Genomic DNA, 24,368 nt, shown 5'->3' with positions numbered 1-24,368 from the left:
CGCAGGCGACCGTAACCCAACACTCAGCAGTGCGTTTGAAAAAGGGATTTCCAGCATGGAGCTTACACCACACAGCCTCCCTTAAACTCTCAGGCATGCCTAGCATTGTTCTGGATGCTCCTATCGTTTTTCTAGACACTCCAACTAGACATCCAGTTTTGACCACCAGGCGCTTACTTCATGTCAATTACCGTGCGAGTTACTGTATTTGCAGGACTTCGTTGCAGAATGGCATCATGCATGCGTACAGCGAACAACATGCATGTGCAGTATATCGATAATTGCCCACTGTGCGAATTCGCAGGCCTGTGTACAGGTCTGAATTGGGCACTAAGGGGTTTGGTGCATCAAGCAGCACAAATCTGTACCTACAGTATATACAGTAACTAAGATTTTATAGATTGTATTTTATAAATGCAACATTGAAGCTGATTGGTTGCTATGGGAAACTTTACTGATACATCCCCCAGAAAGAAGATAGATGGGAACTGGAGCCATCAAGAAGTCCTGTACTCATACACAGCACTAACACAGTAATGAGGAACTTTGACCTTTTAGTTGACCTCTGGCTATGCTAACTAGCTGCAGGCAGCAGTAGTGACTTTGGCACCATGACACGCCTGCGTGTTTAACAGTACTTCCATATTAACTCCCTCCAATGATCGCATTCCCTGATCATCACTGTTAGTACTAAATGGCAGTGCTAGCATGATCGCAAAGATACTTGTGTCACAAGCTCGGTCTGCTGATAATAGCTCCATTGCACAAACATTGGCATTATGTACAAATATTAAATAGAACCTTAGGTAATTTTACCTTAGGCTGGGTACACACCTAAATATAAATCCACAGACCAATTGATCTGCAGATATATTGAACGGCCAATATATCGCTCAGTGTGTACCCAGCATTACTCTGGACTTGTCTGTACGGGGCATAAGAAGAAAAGAAAGGGAGAAACTGAGATAAATATAGGAGTGATAAATAAAATAATATACAGAGTAACATGGAAAGGACTGGAAGAAGAAAACTAAGGAAGGAATGGAGAATGGAGAAAAGTTGAGCAAAAGAGAGAAGGAATAAATGATAAAAGAAAAGTGGCAAAAAAAAAACCCTGCCATGATATACGACAATTCTAATTTAGCTATAGTAAAATATATCTTCTTTAAATCTTTTGAGTTACAGGAATGTTTTGCCTTATTGTCATCCTCCCTTATATTCTTCAATGTAACAATCGTATGGTAAGAAATGGTTTATATACTATGCCTACGCAGCAAATTAATATGTTCTCGCCCCCTCTTTATCTAGTGCACCTGACTTAGAGTTGGGCTGCAGGCTGTGCAGTGGATGGGGTAGGCATTTACACTTTTATTAAGACATGAATGTGCACTAATTGATACCCACCCCCATTGTAGCTCCTCCCACCTTTGCCCCCTACGATCCACCTATGCTCCCTGGGAGGGCTGTCAATTTTGTCAGTCTCGGGCCCCACGGTTTCTGATAGCAGCCCTGGCTGACGTCATGCTCCAGCCCCCATCCCTCCCTTCACAGAACGAGTGTGATACTCACCAAAGGCATTCACACAGGGGGTTTGCAAATGCTGATATTTGCGCAATTCCCCACTATCGGCAAGGGGACCAAATTCATCTGGGTGAGTCTGAATCACCCTCTATGTTCTGTAAGATTATATCATCTCCCTGGGAACAATAAGAAACATTGTATTATAAGTACAGGATCACACTGTCTCAATCTGTCTGTCAGAGAAGCAGGGAACAGAGGAAAAATCTTTAAATTTAAAGTCATGTTCATCACTATAGTAATTATAGACATAAATCATAAACTGATAATGCTGCGAGCTCCTGTAGAAGAGTACCTTATCCCTTACATTGACAATCCATTGCCAGTTTTAGAACAATTTCCTTTGATGAGCAAACCTCAGCTGTTAAGACTAGCCGAAGCAGAACCACAGGTCACAGCAATATGAAGGTAAATTGTTCATGCACGCTTTTCTGATCTCTGGGGCTGACCCATGTATTACAATACTGCTCATCTGTACAGCGGAAACAATTGGCACCTGAAGCAAAGCAGTACAGCAGTACACTCTTGTTGTTTGTCTATGTGCATGTTGTTACTTATACTGTTATATACACCCATTTTTAAATAAAAGAATTGTAGATTGTAGAGGGGACTATTGCGAGCTGCAGCCCAAGTATTAAATGAAAATACATGACTATAATATAACATTCAGCTCTTTTTCTATCTCTACATATCTGACAGTTTTGTCATACTGTTCCATATCTAGATCTGTTTGGACCTCAGGGCATATATTATTGCCACAGTTAGCCTTAATCTGTTTACAGTATATGAAATATATAATGATCAAAAATAAACCAGAAAGGTGGACTAAAGATAAGGGAACATATTTTATGCATGTCCTATGTTGAGAAACTTTTTTTGCCTTATTTTAATATATCTTATATTGTATCAAATATATATATATATATATATACTAGGTTATTCAATGCGCCCTTCACACCGTCGTAAGGGGCTACGCCTGCACCCCCCCTCCCCCGGAGCATGTCGTCTGGCCGCACCCCCCCACCCCCCCAGGTGGCTAGTCTGCTTCCCCCTGGAGCAGCGGGTATGCCCGCCCTCCCCCTTCCTCCAGAGCGACGGGTCTGCATGCACCCTCCCCCCCCTCACTGAAGCAGCAGGTATGCCTGCAACTCCACATAGCAGGTACGCCCGTAACACCCCCCCACCGGCAGACCCTCCCGCTGCTCCGGGTGGGGTGCGCTCAGTCCCACTGATCTGGGGGGGTGGTTATGCGGGCAGACCCCAGCTGATCCTGGGAGGGGGGGTGGTGCGTGCATACCCGCTGATCCGGGGGGGGGGGTTGTGTGGGCAGACCTGCTGCTTATGGGGGGGAGGGTGCAGGCAGTCCCACTGCTCGTGGGGGGTTAGGGGTGCGGTGGGGGGGGGGGAGCGGGCAGACCCGCAGATGGTGGGGTGTAGACCAGCTGATTGGGGGGGTTGCATGCAGACCCGCTGATCTGGGGGGGTGGTTTGGGCAGACCTACGATCTGGGCAGAGGTGGGGGGTTGTGCGCTCAGACCCGTGTGTGGGGGGGTGCGGGCAGACCCGCTGCAGGCGGGGTGTGCTGGCAGACCCACTGTACGCGGGGTGGGGTGCGTGCAGACCCGCTGCTCACGGGGGAGGAGGGGGTGCGGACAGACCCGCTGATCCTGGGGGGTGGTAGTGCAGACCCTCTGATCTGGGGGTGGGGGGGTGCGGGCAGACCCACTGATGCAGAGGGTGGGGGGCGTGCTCGCAGACCCTAACCCTGGGGAGGGAAGGGGGGCAGTGCAGGCATACCCGCTGATCCGGGGGGGGGGGGTTGTGAACAGACCCAATATGTTGGAGGGGGGTGGGTTGTGTCCTGGCAGACCTGCTGCTTGCGGGGTGGGGTGGGTGCTGATGACCTGCTCTTCGTGGTGGAGGAGGGGATGCGGGCAGACTCGCTGCTGATGGGGGGTGTGGACAGGCCTGCTGATCAAGGGGGGGCAGTGCGTGCAGACCCGCTGCTCGGAAAGGGGGGGTGCGTACATACCCACTACTGCAGTGGGTGGGTTGCGGGCAGACCCGCTGCTCTGGGGCTGGCGGGCAGACTCGCAGACCCGCTGCCCTGGGGGATGGAAGTGGGGCAGTGCGTGCATACACGCTCGCGGGGGGGTTGGATGGACAGACACGTTCGGGGGTGTGTGCAGAACCGCTGCTCGCGGGGGGGGGTGAGGGGTGCGGTGCCAGCAGACGCGGGCAGACCCTCTTGTGGGGGGGGGGGGGGGGGAAGGGGGGGGGAAACATTGCTATTCAGCACTGGCTCTGTATAATTTTTCATCAATGTGAAAGTAGTTGAGTGCCACATCAATATTGCTTCTATATATATATTATATAGTAACAGGTTCTCCATTCAGACAGGACACAGCAGGCAGTTTATGGTATTTGGTGGTATTTGGGCAAGTATTTATTGGCATGCATGCCACAACTCCACTTTACAGCAACATAAGGTGTTTACAAACAAACAACAATATTTGTCCAACCAGCGCTACTTGCGCACGGTGCCTTCTGGTAGTCCAAGTCCCTGGCTCTATACCCATGTCCCTGCTCACTGGTTCCTACCGAGCAAGTGTAAACTGAACAAGGTTTAAATCCATTTTCCTTTCTCCTGCAATCAGCCCAGTTGTGCAGGTCTGAAAACCTGAAAAGACTGGAGCCGTATGTTTGGGAGCCCACCCAAACACACATCAGAGACCCATTCCTGACTTTGCAGGGAACCAGGTTCTGTTACCTGACTGCAAAGCACTCTCTCTGATGCTGAATGGCTCCTTAACCCTTTACTCTGAACCAGCCTTTTGAGACACTTCAGTAATTTTCCCCAATTAAATGGGACTTTGCGATATCCACCCCTTTGGTTGAATCTTTTAAGGACTCACAAAAGACTCAGGCGCTCTACCAATTCCTACCAGGGCCCAGTGGACATTCGGTGATTCTACCTGCTTCGGGCTGACCACATGGAGCTCTAACGGATCAGGCCATTATATTCAGCAGGTCTAATACCATATGCACTTTGTTTCTGTATTGTAACATTATGATATGATTTTTATTATTTCATTTTAAAATCATGCATTTTTAAAAATAGTACCATTATTTTATGTAAAGACATAGTTTTTAATCTTTTGAATTTATTAGCGCTGCTACTTTTTCTTATTATTAGTTTTTTCTTACAAATACAGGACTAACTATCCTGTCTTCAGCGGCTGTTCTTGTTGAATGCCTCAAGCACCCTTTCACACAGGTGGGTCAGTCTATATCTTCAGATCTGCCTGCATTAAGGCTTATCAGAGGACACGAAAAATGATGTGCGGAGTGGAGCCTCACAATAATGTGTTCACACTGGCCGATGTCAATGATATGCCAGACTAAGCAGCCAGATGAGAAGACATATCGATGTATTTACTCATATTTACAGTGCTGGTCACCAATATAAATGGAATGGGGGCAACCAGTATGTTCACTGGTTTAATATTTATCTGACCCATTAGAAATTGATATGACTTGTGATATGCTTGGTGTATGGCCATTACAAATGTTAACAAGTTAGAGCTATGATGTTTACTTATTTCATGAATCCCCCAGCACCAGTTAAAATTGAGCATTAAATCATCACTCCATGCTATTACTGCCTAGATCAGGGTTTCCCTACCTACCTCAATCCTTTAAGGCACACTAACAGTCCATGTGTTTGTGATATCCAGCCTTGAGCACTGATGGTTTTAATAAAAATAACTGAGACTCTAATTAAGTCACCTATGCTTATGTATAGCTTTCTTTAAAACTTGGACTGTTAGGGGTAAATTTACTAAGATGGGATGGGATGTTGCCCATAGTAACCAGTTAGAGTCTATGTATTACCTTCTAGATGGTTCTAAATCAATAAGTAGAATCTGATTGGTTGCTATGGGCAACATAACTTCTTCATTAACCCCTTAGTATGCAGTTGGGACTCTGATGGGGAAACCCTGGTCTTATTAAGGTTCTGTGTTGAGTGTCCTTAAGTTATTGTGTACTGGTTGACTGTAGCTTGTCTGCTGTGTCATGTACTTTGTAGTGCCCAAATTATTGTTTGCTAACAGAGGGCCTGATTTACAACTGAATGCATAGGCAATCAGTCGCGCAGTTTCCCGATGGCTGGGAAATAGTGCACGGGCAGGATCCATACGGGTCCTGCACTCACATAGTAATTTTGCGAACCGCTCTATCTGATTGACAGGCAGAGGCATTCATAAGGAGGGATGGGGCAATTTGTGATAGGCAGCCTGAGTAAGATCAGATTACATACACTGGCCATTGCAGAGGAGTGTGATTGTGCACTTATTGATACCCACCCCCATTGTAGCTCCTCCCACCTCTGCCCCCCATGATTCACCTATGCTCTCTGGGAGGGGGGCCCTGTCATTTGTTTCAGTCCCGGGCCCAACGCAGGAGGTGGTATGCAGGCAGGAGGTAGAAGCACATAGTTGCCTACCCTCCTGCATTCTGCAGGAGACTCCCTGAAATAGCAGCAATCTCCCTCTCTCCTTCATTAGTTTACCAATCTCCCTAATTTCACCTAGCCCACATTACACTGTTACATTTTTTGGAAAAAAGGAATGAGAGACAGATACATTTACGTTGTATCATCAGCACCATTTACCAGCTTTTAGAAACATAGAAACATAGAAACATAGAATTTATAAGAACCACTTGGCCCATCTAGTCTGCCCCTTTTTTTAAACATGTTACCTCAAACAATATTTGATCCTTATTTTTATGTAAGGATATCAATATGCTTATCCCAAGCATGTTTAAATTGTACTACTGTATTTGCGTCTACCACCTCTGTTGGGAGGCTATTCCACTTATCTACTACTCTTTCTGTGAAAAAATTCTTCCTCACATTTCCCCTGAATCTTCCTTCCTCTAGTTTCAGTGCATGTCCTCGTGTTCTGTTGCTCCTCTTCCTGTGAAGAATGTCTCCCACCTGTACCTTGTTAAAGCCCTTGATATATTTGAAAGTTTCTATCATGTCCCCCCTTTCCCTTCTCTGCTCTAAAGTATACATATTAAGATCTTTTAGTCTTTCCTGGTACGTTTTGTGATGTAGGCCATGCACCATTTTAGTTGCTCTTCTTTGTACAGTCTCTAATGTATTTATATCCTTCTGGAGATATGGCCTCCAGAACTGAACACAATACTCTAGATGAGGTCGTACCAATGACCTATACAGTGGCATTGGGGCAGATGTATTAAGCCTGGAGAAGAGATAAACTGGAGATAAAGTGGAGATAACTTGGAAGAGTTAACGCACCAGCCAATCAGCTGTGTTTGAAATATGACAGTTGGGATCTGATTGGCTGGTGCGTTATCTCCTTCCAATTTATCTCCAGTTTATCTCTTCACCAGGCTTAATACATCTGCCCCATTATTACTTCTTTCTTTCTACTGCTGATACCTCTCCCTATGCAACCAAGCATCTGACTAGCCTTCTTCATTGCTTTGTTACATTGCCTACCTGCTTTTAAGTCCCCTGAAATAGTGACACCTAGATCCCTCTCTTCCTCAGTAGTTTCCATTATAGTGCCATTTATACTATATTGAGTCTTTGGATTTCTGAGACCCAAGTGCATGATTTTGCATTTTTTGGCATTAAACTGTAGTTGCCATTCTCTTGACCATTTCTCTAATCTGCCTAGATCCTCAATCATTTGTTTTACCCCTCCTGGTGTGTCTACCCTGTTGCATACCTTTGTGTCATCTGCAAAAAGCCACATTTTACCCTCAATTCCATTTGCAATATCAAGTATTTACCAAGTATACCATTTGCAATATCAAGGCTTTACCAAGTATAGTATCTCTTACTAACTGCTCTGGGGCTCATCTACATTTGTATACAAATCAAAGATTCCTCTCAGATGTAGCAGTACACACCCACGCTTCTAGGTGCCAAGTTCACAATCTTTTTTCACTATCTCTCCATATATGGAAATACACGCCCTTTGTGTGGAGCATGACACGCCCCCTCAATGAGGCGCTTTGCTAAATTCTATTCTCCCTGAAACTAGTTTTGAAAAGTGAGCAAGTATGTAAAAGCACCTCCTCCTGAATTTGCATTGCTCTGGATTACATATGATAAGCAACTGCGAGTTAAGTATCTTATCATGTGCGATCTATCCTGAATCAGACCTAAAGTTCAAAGGTGCAAACCTGCTCTAAAACTATGGCACATATAAGCCACCAATGGTTTTCATCTCTGTATCGCAAGTCAGACACTGAAAGTGAACATCTGATCGGTGAATATTCTTGTAGTGTTATATTTGCAATTTTTAAGAAAGTTACAAACTAATCCTCACCAATGGAAGATCCCCTTGTTCAATACACATATATATTAGCACACGATTCTTAGCCTCTAACCTATTTTAATCCTTTTCCATTCCGCTCAAAATGTTAACATCCTTTTATGTTTTATGTACCAAGAAATAACATATCTAAAATGACCTACAGTAGGGCCAGATGCATTAAACTCCAAAAGTGAAAAATAGAGAGTGATAAACAGGCTCCTGCCTGTCATTTTTAAAACACAGTCTGTGACATGGAAGTTGGGAGCTAATTGGTTGTTTGTTTTTTCACTATTGAAGCTTAGTGCATCTGGCCCTAATCTGGCTGTTAGTAACTAAAATTACCTATTTTGATTCTTAGAAACTAAAAAGACCTAAGTCTGTAACTTAGTTGATGTGGAATGAGTAGTTTTCATATGTACAGTATTTTGCATATACAGATGTGAATTGTTATTACATGCTTGCTGGATTTTTAAAGCGACAATCATTTACATGGCAAGTTTGTTTTGTCTCTTTAAAAATCCATCCAAACTCACACACTTGATTCTGTTTCTCAAAGGATATAACCAGTGCTCAGGGCTTAAAGTGGTCCTGGAGAGGTAGTGGAACTCCATTCCCCTAACACGACCACACACACAAAGAAGGGGTGTGGTCACACAATAGTAACTCCAATTAAAATGACAACACACAGTAGCACCATCATATACACATTACACCATATGTAGTGCCCCTGATTCATATTTCACCACGTATAAGTGCATTTTCTACACATAATGTCCACAGTAGTGCTGCTTAAATACATCTGTTGCTGTCACTCCAGCAGCTCACTGTCCATTTCCCTCAGCAGTTACATGCCCAATGTCCCTCCAGCAGCTTCCACTCCTCTGAGTCCCTCCAGTCCCCTCTCACCCTGTCTTCAGCATGCACAGAGCCTGCTCCTCTTAGTGGCTCATCTTCACTTCAGCTGCGACATTACATCACATACACATTGTCAGAAGAAGAAGCCGCTGGGACAGGATTTTCTGTTGGAATTACTGTTCAGGGCTGTGGAAGAGGTGGAACTCAGTTTCCCCTACCACTAAAGATGGTGGAACTCAGATCCACCCTGTTCCCCCTCACTTTAACCCCTGCCAGTGCTATTTATCAGCAGGAACTCAGTCCTCTAATTAAATATGTAATCATTAAGAACTGCGTTCCTGAACCTGTTCTGGGCCAATATATACTTAAGATTTGTTTAATTATAAAGTCCCCTGTGAGCGCCTTTGTTTCTTAATACAATATATATATATATATATATATATATATATATATATATATATATATATATATATATACATACATACATACATACATACATCTCTCTCTCTCTCTTTCTGATTCACCCCCAGACCCAGAGTTCCTGGACATATTTTTCCAGAAAAATAGTACTGAATATAACATTTAGCATGATATTGTGGCTGCTTTCTGTCTGCAAGTTCTGCACCTCTCTCCTAGAGGACAGCAGCTTTATTCTGTTTCTTAATTTTATCAATCTCATGCTGCTTTAGTTTCACACCGCAAAACTTGCTTAGACCCGGTATTTGAAACCTTTCTTAAAACGGGTCAAATCAGGTTAAGCCCCTTTCACATCGCATGTTGAGCACAAGCTGGTCCCGCTTTGTGCATATCTAATATATAATGAGAGGGACCCAGCACAGTGAATATTTAATGAGCGGGTCCCCGCCCTGTGCATATGTAATGAGCAGGTCCCGCCAACATGGCGGGAAACAAAATGGGTCTCTGCCATCAATGTTAAAAGTATTTGACATCGGCCATAAACCCTTGACTATTTAGAATAATCAATGGCTGATGGCCCCTATTCATTTCTACTGAGTTCATTAAAGTAAAGTAATGAATATTCAGGCAGCCCTGTTATGCACCAGTGTACCACAACATTTTCAATTTGGTAAGACCTACCTATGTGGACTGGACAGTATTCTCAACAAATACAACAATATCTTTGATTAAACTTTATCTTGTTACTGAAATTATGCAGTCCATTATGTATCTGAAATTATCCAGATACACTTCAGAAAATCAGATTGTCTTTACTGCTGTAGGTGGTGTTTGTGTTGAAAGAGAAATGTGCTACTGCCTGTCCTCCAGTCTTCTTGATTTTCTAGGGAGCTGCCAAGATCATTACTGACCATGTGCAGGGACCATCTTGCCTTGAGACTGTGTGAGACTACATATGTAGTGTGATATTGTGGGAGACAGGCCTCTTCTGCTGTACTCCAGAGAGACCTGTGATTACTGCCAATATGATACTGTTCCACATGTTCTCACTGCTACCCTATTCCGGGGGCCGCCATCAGGGGGGTGATATGGGGACATCTGTCCTGGGCCCGGCCGCTCTGACCAAGGGTAAGGCTCGGTCAGCAGCCCACCAGCACTCCCCCTTCACTGCAGCCGCCCGCACCCGCGGGTCATCTGTCTTCCATCCCCCACTACACAATGGTGGGCCACAGTTCCTCCACAGCCCACTGCACATACCAAGTCCCCAGGCCAAGCTGGATCCTCCTGTGGCCCGCTGCCCAGGGATGTTCACAGGCAGGGCAGTGGGCAGAATGAATGCTGGGAGCCTGAACAGTAAGCCCCCACCATGCGATTATGTTAAACCACTTGCGCCAGATGGAGGAGGAGGACAAGCCTGAGGAGCTGGCACCACCGTCACCACCATCCTGACTGGGCCTCTAAAGGTATGAACCATTTATTATCATTTTAATACACCAGAGGGGAGGGGAGGGAAGGGGAGGATGGGAGGGAAGGGAAGGGGAGAATGGGAGGGGAGGGGGTGGTGTGGAGCCCACAATTTTGTCATTACCTGGCCCTACAATTTCTAATGACACCCCTGACCCCATTTGCAGTATACGCTCATTAACTGTTGAGATGTAAGAAACTCCAATTTGCTCAAGCTACTCTACATCACCAAGGTACATATAACAGTGAGTACAGCTGTACCTGCTATCTCTCAATAAACCAACGATACTAGTTAAGTAACTGGGCTGTAAATAGTTTGAGTTATCCACTGGTATATGCCTACAGGATCTCTAAAACAGCACTAATGCCTGCACAAACATAATTTCCAACAGTTTTAAAGCACAATTTATGATTTTGTAAATGTATGAGGTAGTAAAAATGTGCAATCTTCTTTAGTGTTATGATATAAGCGACCACACAATGGCCCTTATTCTGATTCAGTTGGACGGGTGCGCGTGCGGTCGGACAGCCGATGTTTGGTGTTTGCGCATGTGCAGAGGCGTTTCTGCACATTTGCATACGCCTAGCACGTCCGAACACGGTGTGAGTTCTCTTTTGAAAACGATCGGTCGGAACCATCCGAGCAGAGGGTGGAGAGGGGCGTGAAGGGATGTTTGGGCTCATTACCATATGTGTATGCCCCGCGTTTCATGGCATATGTATGTATGTATGGGCGTATGTATGGTAATCCGGCCGTGACGCACTTTGTGGGGGCGGACATCTGACATAGCCGGATGTCAGCTGCCCGCCCATATCCCTGCTTTCATTCGGAAAAATGAAACACGGTGCTGCCTGACCGCTCGGTCCATCATTCGATGGTCGGCGACCATCAGAGAATGGGGGAGGTTCCCACAGATGGGGGAGTTGTTCGCATGAAACATCCACTCGCGGTCCATTTGCTCTGCGTCTTACCGCATTCAGACGGTGTGAGCGATCCGTATGATAGGCGGGGCTAGGAACACTCTGTGCCTGTCCGAAATACGCATCCGTCTGTTTCAACTAGAATAAGGGCCAATGATTACCTTTTAAGTTCAGAGTACTTTTTTTTTTCACTTTTTTTAAATTGAAATACAATATATAATCCAACACAAGTAGCATGAAATAAGATTGCCTTTATATAACAGGGGATTGTAGCTACTGAATCTATCTCCTGTAATACTGTACTTTGAAAACATCACTAATTAATATGCAGATGATCTGTTCATTTGCAGTTTTCTCTGGTCTATATACACACATGCTCAAATAGCTCCCTCTGGTGGAGAAAGTCTGAAAAACCTTGTGTGCAATTACCAAACAGAATACATGAAATGGGTATTTTCCTGTAGAACTCCCCTTATCATATATTCCAATTATACAGTATGTTGTCATAGAAGGATGTTATCCCTCTGCTCCCACAACTCTGAATCTCTAGGTACTCATAACCATTAATCCAGATTCATTCAGTAATCTGAGAAAAGAGGCCAGAAAAAGAAATAAAGTTGTTATTACGCCCATGGATGGTCCTAGCTGTTCTGACTGTTTTTTTACCCTAATGTCAACACAGTCGACATGGACACAATTTACAGTGCACCGCATCCCCTCGCATCGCTTGCGATGCTTCGGGTACGGTGCTTCTCTATGCTCGGCACACTATTTTATTCTCCCACCACGCCCTAGTGGATGGTAGGGCATGAAATACCGCCTGTCGGCACATGCCGGCTCAAAAAACAGTAAAAAAACCCATGTCAACCTTTTGACTGTCGACCTAATGCATGTGTCAACCTAGACCCCTGTCGACCTAGTCCCTTGTGGACCAAGACCTCTGTCAACCTAGACCCCTATCGACCTTCCTATATGTCGACTCAACGGTGTCGACCTAATGACTTTCGACCATCTTATGGTTGACCATATGACCGTATCCCCTGATGAGAGTGAAATGTTCTCTAATATCTTTAATATTTCTCTTGATAGTAAATGTCACATGACTCACTTCTCATGCTATAACCTTGTCTGATGATCCAAATGGTAAATTATTTTATTTTTTGAATCACAAAAAAGGACTCACCAATAAAATAGTTTAATATGTTTTACAATGAACAGCCTAGCATAACTCCAATTCATATAAATGTACAGTGTGACAAATCCTAAATAAACTCTTTATTTAGGGTGTCGACTTTTGGGCTGCACTCACCGTGAGAGGATAGCCAGCACAGCAAAGCAGGGAGTGGGGCCAGCAGGCGTGAAGTGAATAGGGGGCAGAAGACACACATGACAGGGGGCATGTCACATGCAGTTGCATCATAGTGACCACGTTCTCCCGGCATGAATCACATCATCTGGTCACAATGTGCCGAGTGGGGATTGCAGGGAACTTGCTTACCTTTCTGGGAGACAGGGAGAGGCCCTCAACTTTCATGAGCCTCCAGGCCATTCTGGGGGTATAAGCAAGTATGTCTTTATATGCATAAAATTACGGATGCTATTTATTTACATAAAGTTATCATGTTATGCGGTGCTGTACAAAGAATATTCATCACATCATTACTTGCTCCAAAGGAGCTTACAATCTATATTCTCAAAAAAAAAAAAAACACATTATGGGGCATTTTGGTCAGCAGCCACATAACCTACCAGTATATTTGCACACAAAGAAAGTTCAAGTAAATGCACAGAGAGCATACAAACACTGCACATATATGACCCTTGGAACCAAGGCCCTTATTCTGGTTCACTCGCAAAGGCAAATTCCTTCTCAAATGGACAAAAACATGTGCACTGCAGGTGGGGCAAATGTTGCTTGTGCAGAGAGAATTAGATTTGGGTGGGGTTTTACTTCAAAGTGAGATCTATAATGCAGCGTAAAAATAAAGAATCCAGTATTTTCCCTGCACAGAAATAAAATAACTCACCCAAATCTAAATCTCTCTGCACGTTACATCTGCCCCACCGGCAGTGCACATGGTTTTATGCATTTGAGAAGGAATTAGCCTTTGCAAGTGAACAAGACTAAGGGCCCAAGTTTATGACCCCAGTGCTGTGAGACAGCAATGCTAATCTCTGTGCTACGCCTACAATATTGCCCAGAAATGTGCAGATTGATCTATAATACTGTACATTCATTTTTGTTTATTTTATCTGGTTTACTTCTGAGGTTGTATTAATTAATGATTCATTTCATTCCGTATTAACTAAATAACATATATTTTTTAAACGGTGCAGATAGGTGATCCATGATTAGTATGTTTTAGTGTCATTCGATCAAAATTTATTCAGCGTGGAAGTCATTTGCATAAGAAATGTGTTCCTTACATCCGAGCCGGAGCCATTCATGATTCTGGAAGTGCTATGACAAAGAGAACAGATATATGGGCTATGGGCCCTAATTTACTTTTTTCAAGTGAGTACAATCAAAGCATTGCTCAGCAGGAATGTGAATCATCTGCTTCCTTGCAGAGATCCCGCTGATGGCTGATAGTTATTTATTGGTTTTATTAGTCCATTTCACTTTTATCATATACGTCTGTCTGCAATAAAGACATTTGTATACCATCCTACAGTATGTGTATACAGATACAGCACTGCTGATTTGTTCATTTTAAAATAAATTGTTTTATTGTGTAATTTAACCGCAGGGGGAGTCTTTGAGATATTGGAGAAAATTGTAGATTATACAGTATATAGTCATATGCATTCTGTATTATTTACGGCCATTGCATTTAATGTTTATTTTTATGTCTTTATTTTATAAGATATTCAGGCCTGTTCTATCCCCCTAACCAGGAATTTAGCCTCTGAAGCCTACTTTATTAAGCCAAGGCATTTACGCCAATAGTCTACTCAGAACAGGTAGCACTTCCTGTGCAGTGTGTCAGCTCCCTGTGTTTCTCATTTGGTGTGAAAGTTCTAGAGACACATTCATAAGATGGTGCCGCACAGGAGCTCACAAAGAATTTGGCACTGTGCCAGCATTTTTTTCTCTCTTCCGGAAATGCGACATCTCTCCAAATGTATAATTGGAAAGATGGCGCTTCAGGAGAAGAATAGGGAGCCAGCCACTGAGCAGGAAGAACAAACAAATATGTTTTAGGGGAGGGGCATTCACATTGGCCCCTCTCATTCTTAATATACCTGGTTGCATCACACTCAGATATAACGGCAGACCATTTGGATGTGCAGCATATTTAGTGATAGATACAGTACATGTTTTTATTTGTCCATCAAGTCCATACATTGTACAGTGTAGCGAGTGTAGCGAACCCTGCGAGGGGAGGGGTAAAACTAAGCAAATACTGTAGCTTAGTGGGCGCTCAACTAACATATAAGTACCTCATTCTCCTTCTCCAGTGAACATACAGTGCATCCAGAAAGTATTCACGGCGCTTCTCTTTTTCCACATTTTGATATGTTACAGACTTATTCCAAAATTTAATACATTTGATATTCCCCTCAAAATTCTACACACAATGCCCTATAATGAGAAGGGCAGGGTATTTGCAGCTTTTGCCATGAAGCTCAAAATTGGGCTAGGTGCACCCAATATCCACTGATCATCTATGAGATATTGCTACAGCTTAATGGAGTCCCACACTTGACAGTGAATCGTTGGAGCACAAATCAAGCATGAAATCAAAGGAATTGTCTGTAGACCTCTGAGATAGCATTGTCTCTGGACACAGATCTGGGGAAAGGTACAGAAAAATATCTGCTGCTTTGATGGTCCCAATTACTACAGTGGCCTCCAAGAAGTTCAGAACCACCAGGACTCTTCCTAGAGCTGATGATTTGTCTAAACTGAGCGATCGGGTAAGAAGGGCCCTAGTCAGGTAGGCGACCAAGTGCCTGATGGCTACGGTGTCAGAGCTACAGTACAGCATTTGTCTGTGGAGGGAGATATGAATACAGCAATGCACAGAGACATCCTGGATGAAAACCTGCTCCAGAGCGCTCTTTACCTCAGACTGGGGCGACGGGTCATCTTTCAGCAAGACAACAACCTTAACCAAACAGCCAAGATATCAAAACAGTGGCTTCAGGACAACTCTGTGAATGTCCTTGAGTGGCCCATCCAGAGCCCAGACTTGAATCAGATTGAACATCTCTGGAGAGATCTGAAAATAGCCATGCACCGATGATTCCCATACAACCTGATGGAGCTTGAGAGGTACAAAGAGGAATGGACAAAAATGCCCAAAGATAGGTGTGCCAAACTTGTGGCACCATATTCAAAAAAACTTGAGGCTGTAATTGCTGCTAAAGTTGCATCAACAAAGTATTGGGCAAAGGCTGTGAATACTTATGAACATTTAAATCTTAGTCTTTTGTTATATTTTGATAAAAAATCTCCAAAATCATTTTTTATGTTATCATTATGCGGTATTGGGCCTAATTCAGGTTGGTTTGCAAATGCAAACTCCTTATTTAATATACAAAACCATGTGCAGTGCAGGTGGGGCAGATGTAACATGTGCAGAGAGAGTTACATTTGGGTGGGGTGTGTTCAAACTGATATCTAAGTTGCAATGTAAAAATAAAGCATCCACTATTCACAGAAACTAAATAACTCCCCCAAATGTAACTCTCTCTGCACATGTTGCATCAGCCCTACCTGCAGTGCACATGGTTTTGTCTATTAAAGGAGATTGCTTTTGAAAACCAACCTGAATTACCCCACCCCCTATAGTGAATTATTCCATTTTGGAATAAGGCTGTAACATAACAAAAATGTGTGCACAAGGGTAAATAACATTTGCTAATAGTTTTCTAAATACAGTCAGCAAGAGTTTGCACCTTGGTAGTTTGCTCTTAGAGATGCTATGAAGCGATCTTCTCTACAGATCGAGAACATCATGAAAGCGACAGTCAAATAAATGACCCCACCACCTTCTGCCAGTGCTGACACATGTTTTGGAAGCCCTGGTAGCAGGATCTAAACAAGATGTTACCAAGACTTCTAATAACCATAACTATCTGCAGTGGCAGAGATGATCATGCATGTATAATGCTGAAAGTCAGCAATGTACTGTATTTGTACAATACTAATGTCACTAAAAACTCCACACCACGAAGGTTTGTCCACTCACAGTAAAAGTGCTGAATGTGTAGTTATGACTGCATAAATGCTTTGAAATTATAGAAACAGCCTTTGTTAATCTCAAACATAAATGAGTCCATCAAAGCAATAGAAAGCGTTCCCAAAAAAAAACTAGACACTGCCTAGTATATTTAATTTTACCATTTATTTTTAAGAAGAGCAGAATGGGTTACTGGTGCAAAGATCACTTTTCTTGAGTCAATTACATTTACACATAAGGTCAATTTGTCACTTTAGTCGGTTTCTTCCGATCTTTGTATTTTTTATGTAGTGTGAAATTGATTATGTTTTTAAATGGTTTGATTATGCTCAGTAACCCAAAGATAATTGAGGTCAGCAGGTAGCAACTTATTACTACAGGCAGCCTAGTAAGTAAGGCAAAGCTGATTATTAGACAAATGTAATTAGATCAATGATGTAAAATATGACTTTCTCATATGTCTTATCTATTTAAACACCTCCATACTGTATATATGTTTCATCTGCTCATTTCAATCATGTTTGAAAACATCTGTTTGATGTACTGAAAAATGAGTTAGATCAGCTATGCCAAAGATTACCCGAATGTCTTGTTTTGATTCTTTAACCGGTTATATACCGGTAAATGTATTTCGATTTAACAATATTTCCTTTCTGGAAAAAAAAAATGTCAGAAGCAGTGGCAAATTTTACCTATGTACGATAGGCAAAACTAGAAAGTTGGTAATGGGTGGTCCCAGTTCCAAATTTCAGATTTTTTTACAGAAATAGAAAAAGGCACAAAAAAGGGGCATGGCCTCATTGCATGGGGCATGGCCTTGCTGCAAGGGGCGTGATCTTGCAGGAAAAGATTACCTTACACTCCATTCATTGACCAGTGCATGAAGATCAGTGTACTATTTTGTCCAAAATTATTTAAAATGGTACATTTTTAATCCCCTTAGATTAACAATTAATATTAATATTAATACTATCTAAATATATCCAAACCTAATTAAATTATGCCAGTGGCAATCCTGCCTGATATTATATAACTGTAACACACCAATATCAGAGACACACTGGACTATGGGGTTGGCAGCCGGAGGGGTGGCCAGGAATGGCAGGCGGGCAGCACAGTGTCCAGTAAGGACGATTGGCTGGGAAGGTGGGCTTATGATGGATGCACACGTAATGCTAGTCACGCTACAATGCAGCATGATGTCATCGTGCACACTTTTATTGTCAGTGTTTCTTGGGGGAGAGGTGGAGAATACTGAAGCTAATGCAGACTTCTGGTGGGCCTGCAAACGTAGAATTACCGAGAGCCATTGCCGGAGAGTAATACAATTATAAACTATGTTTTCAGTCATCCAGTTGAGTGTCAGTGAAGCTAGAAGCAGTCCTTGAGACTGTACTGTCTTCACTAGGACTGGCAGTGACTTCCTATTGGAATTCAGTCAAAGGCACATGAGGCATTCTCATTGGGCAATGTTCTGTCAATCCAGGACTGCCAGGCTTCTATGAGGTGCAGTCGGTGCAGTCCATAGAAGCCGGGGGTTTGCACCTGCCGGATCCAATGCACAGGTGGCAGGACCCAGGGCTGGTGGATGTTTCCTCTCTGGGGTCCGGCCCAGGGGTAACTGTCATAGGCTACCACATACCACAAAAGCTGGAAAGTCCCAATCTCTGGGACTGTTCCACCATCAATGCTGCACTACATACTGTAGCAGATCAGTGGGTAAATAGATGACATGCATGCAGTGCAGGGAGAACTGGGGGCAGCGACAAGCCCAAACAGTGATGTAAATGGGGATGCATTGAGGCTCTGAAACCTTTACAACCAGACTCTGCCCCTTCGGCACACCCAGTGCCAGATCAAGGTCTAAATGGACCTGGAGCTAATAATTATCAAGGGCCTATTATGCGCAATAATAGGGGTCGTGGCCAGCACCTAATAATGTGGGGCGTGACCAGTGTTCTGGTTGGGTGGTCTGCTCATGGGGGTGTCTCTATTTGTGTAAATACTTTCAACTAATTATATATGCCTGGAAAAGGCAGGGGGTTGGCAAAGGTGCACCCGCAGGACGCTGATGTCCTAAGATACTTGCGGTATGAGGCGGCACTCCAGTCATAAAAAAAATACTGAAAGCCGAAACTTGGTAGACAACATTTCAGCACCTTTTATGTGGTCACCTAAGTTTACCACACCATATACCCCTTATACAAATCATGCAACACAATAGTAACCCCCTCATACTGTACTTGCCTCTTATAAATTATGCCACATGGAATGAGCCAAAATTGACACTGACTGAGCCAAAATTCACACTATGGCACACAGATTAAGGCAAAATTCTCATTTTGCCACATGGGTTGAGTCAAAATACACACTATACCAAACAAATTGAGCAATAATGCACAATATGCTTCATAAACAGGGGCATTGCCCATTATATGTTAAGCCACACACCATAATGTCCATTACATATTATGTCAAACACCATAATGCCTATTAAAAATGATGCTACATAAGTGCTGCTTACCTACATGCTCCTTGCCAGGGGTTCCAAGCTCATTGGCAGGGGTTCCATGCTCACTGCCACATGTAATTACATGCTCATTGCCAAGGGGGAATACATGCTTACGGTAACTGGGGGACAGCCACCGCCCAGAGAGAGAGCAGGGGCTGCCCAGCTGTATTCAGACCACTATAGGTCCTGGCTACTTTGAAATAATACCCCTTTCACACCAGAAAATGCAGGGACATACCTGGGAATAGGATCCCAGGATCATGCAGGGACATTCCTGGGCTGGCCCCTTTTACACCAGCCTAGTCCCTGCATTTTCTGGTGTGGGCTTTAACCAACCAGCTATATCTTCAGAAGCAACTGACCCATTTACATGTGGGCTTTGAATGATTTTGGTCCTGTGAAACTGGGTCGTTTGGTTCCAGAGAAATCTGTCCTCAAACAACATGAACAGCCATGAAATTACATTTCAAAAATGAAAAATATCGGTTTACCCGCAATATCTCTAGAGACAATGAACAAATATGGCCTGGTATGAAATTAAAGGAACAGTGATTGGGGTTCGAATGAGGTCAACCTCAAGCTTCTGCTTGATCCGGGTGGGGGTCAGAATTAGCTAGTCCCATGTTATCCTATGGGGAAAACATTCCAGCTTTGCCTGGCGGTATCTTCGGTTTCCGGTGGGCTAGCAACGCGGGGCCAGGCTCGTTGGAAAGCCCTGGCCCTCAGGTACAAAATGGGTCTATTTGAAGAGTGGGCCTGTAGCTGTAGCTCCATCAGGCCCATTGTTAATCCGGCCCGGGGCACACCCAAGGTCCTGAACCTTCATATTGATAATTTGGGAGGTACAGTAGAATAATGCCATCTTCAAATAGTGTCAGCTACTGGGGCATTTACAATTTCAAAGTACCTGTGCTATATTTCTTGTGTTTTTTACATTGCATTCGCTAAGTCTATGCTGTTTAAATCCACAACATAAATTAAATGAAAAGTTCAAATAACATCCCTCTTACTGAGAACATAATGATTTTACTTTCTTGTTATTACCTTTTCTGCTGCTTTGTAGTGGGAAAATAAGTATATATTAAGCAGATTTCAGTTGACATCTATTAATTCACTTTAAAAAGTCTGAGCCCTCACATCTGCCTCCTTTTCATTTTCACTACAATACAACTTGCCAGCTAGCTAAAATTTACTGTGCTACAACAATAATTACGCTCTCTGCAATCCAGTTACCCTTTAATGTTGCAGATAAGCTCATAAACGGTATTTTTCAAACAAAAACCCAGCAGAAAATGGATTAAAATGTTTGCAGACCAACTTAGCAATACACAGTAAATGTAAAAAGCCGATTGACCATCTTCTTTCAGAAATTAAAGGATCAAACCAAGAAAGAAATGATTAATAAGATCTTGGATTCCATATTGCTTTTTATTCTGCAACTTTCTGTATTACAAGCCATAGTACTAAATTTGGAACCAGTATACAGGATTGCAAGAAGTACACTGTACACTTTAAAATGTTTATTAGGATTATTAGCAATGCATATTTGGTATTTATTTTGTTATATCTTCACTGTACTGTAGAAATGAACCTGAACAAGTGTTCTGGGAATGCAATAATTATCTAATAATGGAGTGTTTTGCATATTTGGAGAAATATTTAACATCATGCAAGATGAAGGCTGTTTGGTAATTTCTGGAATTTAAAGTGACAATCATTTAGAAGGCAAATCCAGGGTGTACAGACTTGCAAACATTCTATAGCAACCTACATCTCGCAGGCTATTACATGTTGCCAGTGGCGCCAACAGGTCGGCCGGTCCCAGGTAGAATGGAGGAAGCATGGCCACCAGGCAGGGGCAGGGCCTCTAATAGGGGGCGTGGCTACACCCCCAGGAAAAATTGAGGAGCGTGTGCTGAGCTGGGGAGAAACGCTGTCCAGTGGCGGCAGCCTGTCATCTTTCCCCCCACTGCCCAGCCCCCTGCAACAGGGAAAGGGGGGAGCGGGTCCCAGCTCCTCCAGTAGACCTGGGCCCAAGTAAAAAGTACCCGCTCCCACTCCCTATCAACTCTAATGCATATTGCCCCAACGCTGATCCTTTTGTGTCACCAGGTGACATGGTTGTCTTTAGTAGATAGTTGATAGATAAATATTAAATTTATATGCAAGGATGAAGTATTTATTTGTTACAGAATATGAGCAAGATCTGTCAATGTTTGGAGAGAGATAAACAGCCAACCAAACAACCAACCAACCAGCTCAGGTCATTTTTCAAACACAGCCTTTAACATGACAGTTATAAGCAGCTGACTGGGTGATTCTTAGTCACTCCTCACATTATCTCACTCCAGTTTGATACATACCGCTCTATTTAATTTAGAGGATACTTTGATTGTACAGAAAAAAGGGAGGAGACAATGAAGGGGACACAAGAGTTGTAGGTGTCAGGATGTTTTCATTTATCAGCCTTTAATAAGCATTAAAGTTGTTTCCACCATCAGACACAATTTGTAGTGTACTGTACACCCAGAGTTATGTCAAACTAAAGGTCCATACACACTGAGCTACTCTGCCCAGCATGTATGGACAGTGATGATCGCTATCATCGCTGGGGGGAAAGCCGCTCAGTGCATACACACTGAGCGGCTTTCTCCCTGCCTGGCGCCATCAGCAGTGAGAGGACGGCTTTGTATAGCGCAGTGCTATGCAAAGCCGACCTCAAAGCTGGTCATCTGCAGGTTTCACCAGCAGGTGAATGGCTTTTCTGGTGATGATGCGGGAGCGCGCAGCAGCGCTCACCACTAATCGCTGGGGCATACACACTGGGCGGCTTTAAACTGAAAGCTGCTCAAACATGCTGTTTTGAGTGACTTTCAGCCCAAAGTCACCCAGTGTGTATGGGCCTTAAGATAAAGGGTAGTCTGCAGGGAATTTTTTCTTTAAAAAATATGAAATGTTATTTATCAGGACCAGATTTCATCTTCACTGCACAAGTTTGCATACTGATAAAGTGCTTACACTAGCTTTGATGCCTAAAGTTAATATTTGGTACTCATAGCAGACCGATTTCTCACAGTAAGTAATTACTACGGTTCAGATATACCGGATCGACAGTGTCTACATCAAAAATGATGTGGTCAACCATTCTTGGTCGAATGCGCTGAGTTAGATGCCTAAAGATAGTCGTCAGCGTCTAGATCGACAGTAATGAAAGTTAGACGCAAGTGTTAGATCGACGGGAACATGATCGACAGTTACTAGGGTGACATGAGTTTTTCACGTTTGTGTGGGTGTCTATGTCGCCATAGGTCAACATGGACACCAAATAATTGTACCGTATCCTATTGCATGGCTCGAATAGCACTATTATAATCTGACTATTTACACTGCAATATAGATATCAGTTTGAAGTACAAACCAAACCCAAATCTAACTCTCTCTGCACATGTTACCACTGCCCCACCTGCAGTGCTCATGGTTTTGTCCATTAGCAAACCAAGGGGGTTATTTGGGTTGATTCGCTCGGATTTGAATTCGCACACATGCAGCATGCAGCATGTGTTTGCACGCAGGGCCTGCGAATGGATGTTTAACATAAACATCCATTCTCAGTTTTTGGGTGAACACCCACATAATTAGATGGTCATCAACCATATCTAAGGCATATCTAAGGCATACGCAAAACATTGTTTCGCATGCAAACGAACGCTGGCTGCGAATGGACCAGAATAATGTCCCAAATGTGCTTGGCGAGTGAACCAGAATCATGCCCAAGTCACATTGCAAATATAGTAGGTATTGGCAGAACAATTTGGAATAATTAAAGTAATACAATGATAAATAACTTCATGATTCATATACAAAAACAGAAACATACTGAAAATGGATTGCACATTTATTAAGAAATAATAACTTTTAGTTCACTGGAGACTATGGGTCTGATTTAGATACAGAGCATATGAGTCCTGATCAGTGGCGGCTCCAGAGAAGGGGTTTCAGCACAGTTCAAAATTCAAATGCCACACCAACTGCCACTCCAAATGGATTCACTGGCAGTTGGTGTTTCTCCTCAGTTTGAATTTGGAACTGTGCTGCAGCCCCACCACTGGAGCCGCCATTGGACCTGATGGTCATACTGGTGGATGCAGATTAGAACTGCATAAAAATCCATGGAAACCTGGGCAGTAAGAGATGATGGTGGCTCGAGCTGATGGATGTGTTAGGGGCATGCAGGGCGGGTGTAAGGCTTCTCAGCACCCTAGGCAAGATTTCAGCATATTGACACCCCCCCCCACACACACACACACACACTCACACACACACCCAGTGCTCAAAGTGGGCCGGTATACACCGTGGCACTTTCTTCGAGCACTGCGTTTTTTTTTCCTGCTTGTCCCCAAGGGGGAGATGTCTCACTACACCCATTCAGCGGCTCCCGACTCCTCTATACTAAGTATGCCCCACCTCACCTGGAGCTGTCTTCTCCAATCCCGCACACCTCCAAGCACCGGGGACGAAGGTGTTATTGGGGCCCAGTGCCGCCCGCATGCATTCAGCTTTAAATGTAAGTACAGCAGGCACCATCAGGAAGGTACTGCACAGGCCGGGAGTCCTGGTCCCGGCCACTTAGACTCTTATCGCCAGTAGCCACATCCCTGTCTATGCCCAGCCAGCCCCTCCCAGCTCCAATGAGTGGGAGCTGAAGACGCGCGGTGCCTTGCAGGAGGAGACCCAGCACTGGGTGGAATTTGCAGCAGACCTGTCGCCAGGCAGGAGCAGCTTGTCCGGCGCTGTCATGAAGGAGGCAGGAGCAGAGCCGATGCCAGAGAGCGTGAGACTGTGTGTCAGGCACAGGAGATGGACACAGCCAGAGCCGAATTTCCCATTAGGCACGTGAGGCACCGGCCTAGGGGCGGCACATGTTTGGGGGCGGCACTTGGATGCCTGTGATAGTACTGTCATCCCAAAATGTACCAATAACTGAAAAATATCCACTGTACTGTACTATATTCCATCTTAAATAGAGTGTAAATGGATAGGACATTACACACTGGGCGACTTTGAGCTGAACGT

This window comes from Crinia signifera, chromosome 4 (assembly GCF_055691185.1).
Source record: "Crinia signifera chromosome 4, ASM5569118v1, whole genome shotgun sequence".
In the NCBI taxonomy this organism is placed as follows: Eukaryota; Metazoa; Chordata; class Amphibia; order Anura; family Myobatrachidae; genus Crinia; species Crinia signifera.
The sequence above is the reverse complement of the archived record's forward strand: the minus strand, read 5'-3'. Positions refer to the sequence as shown.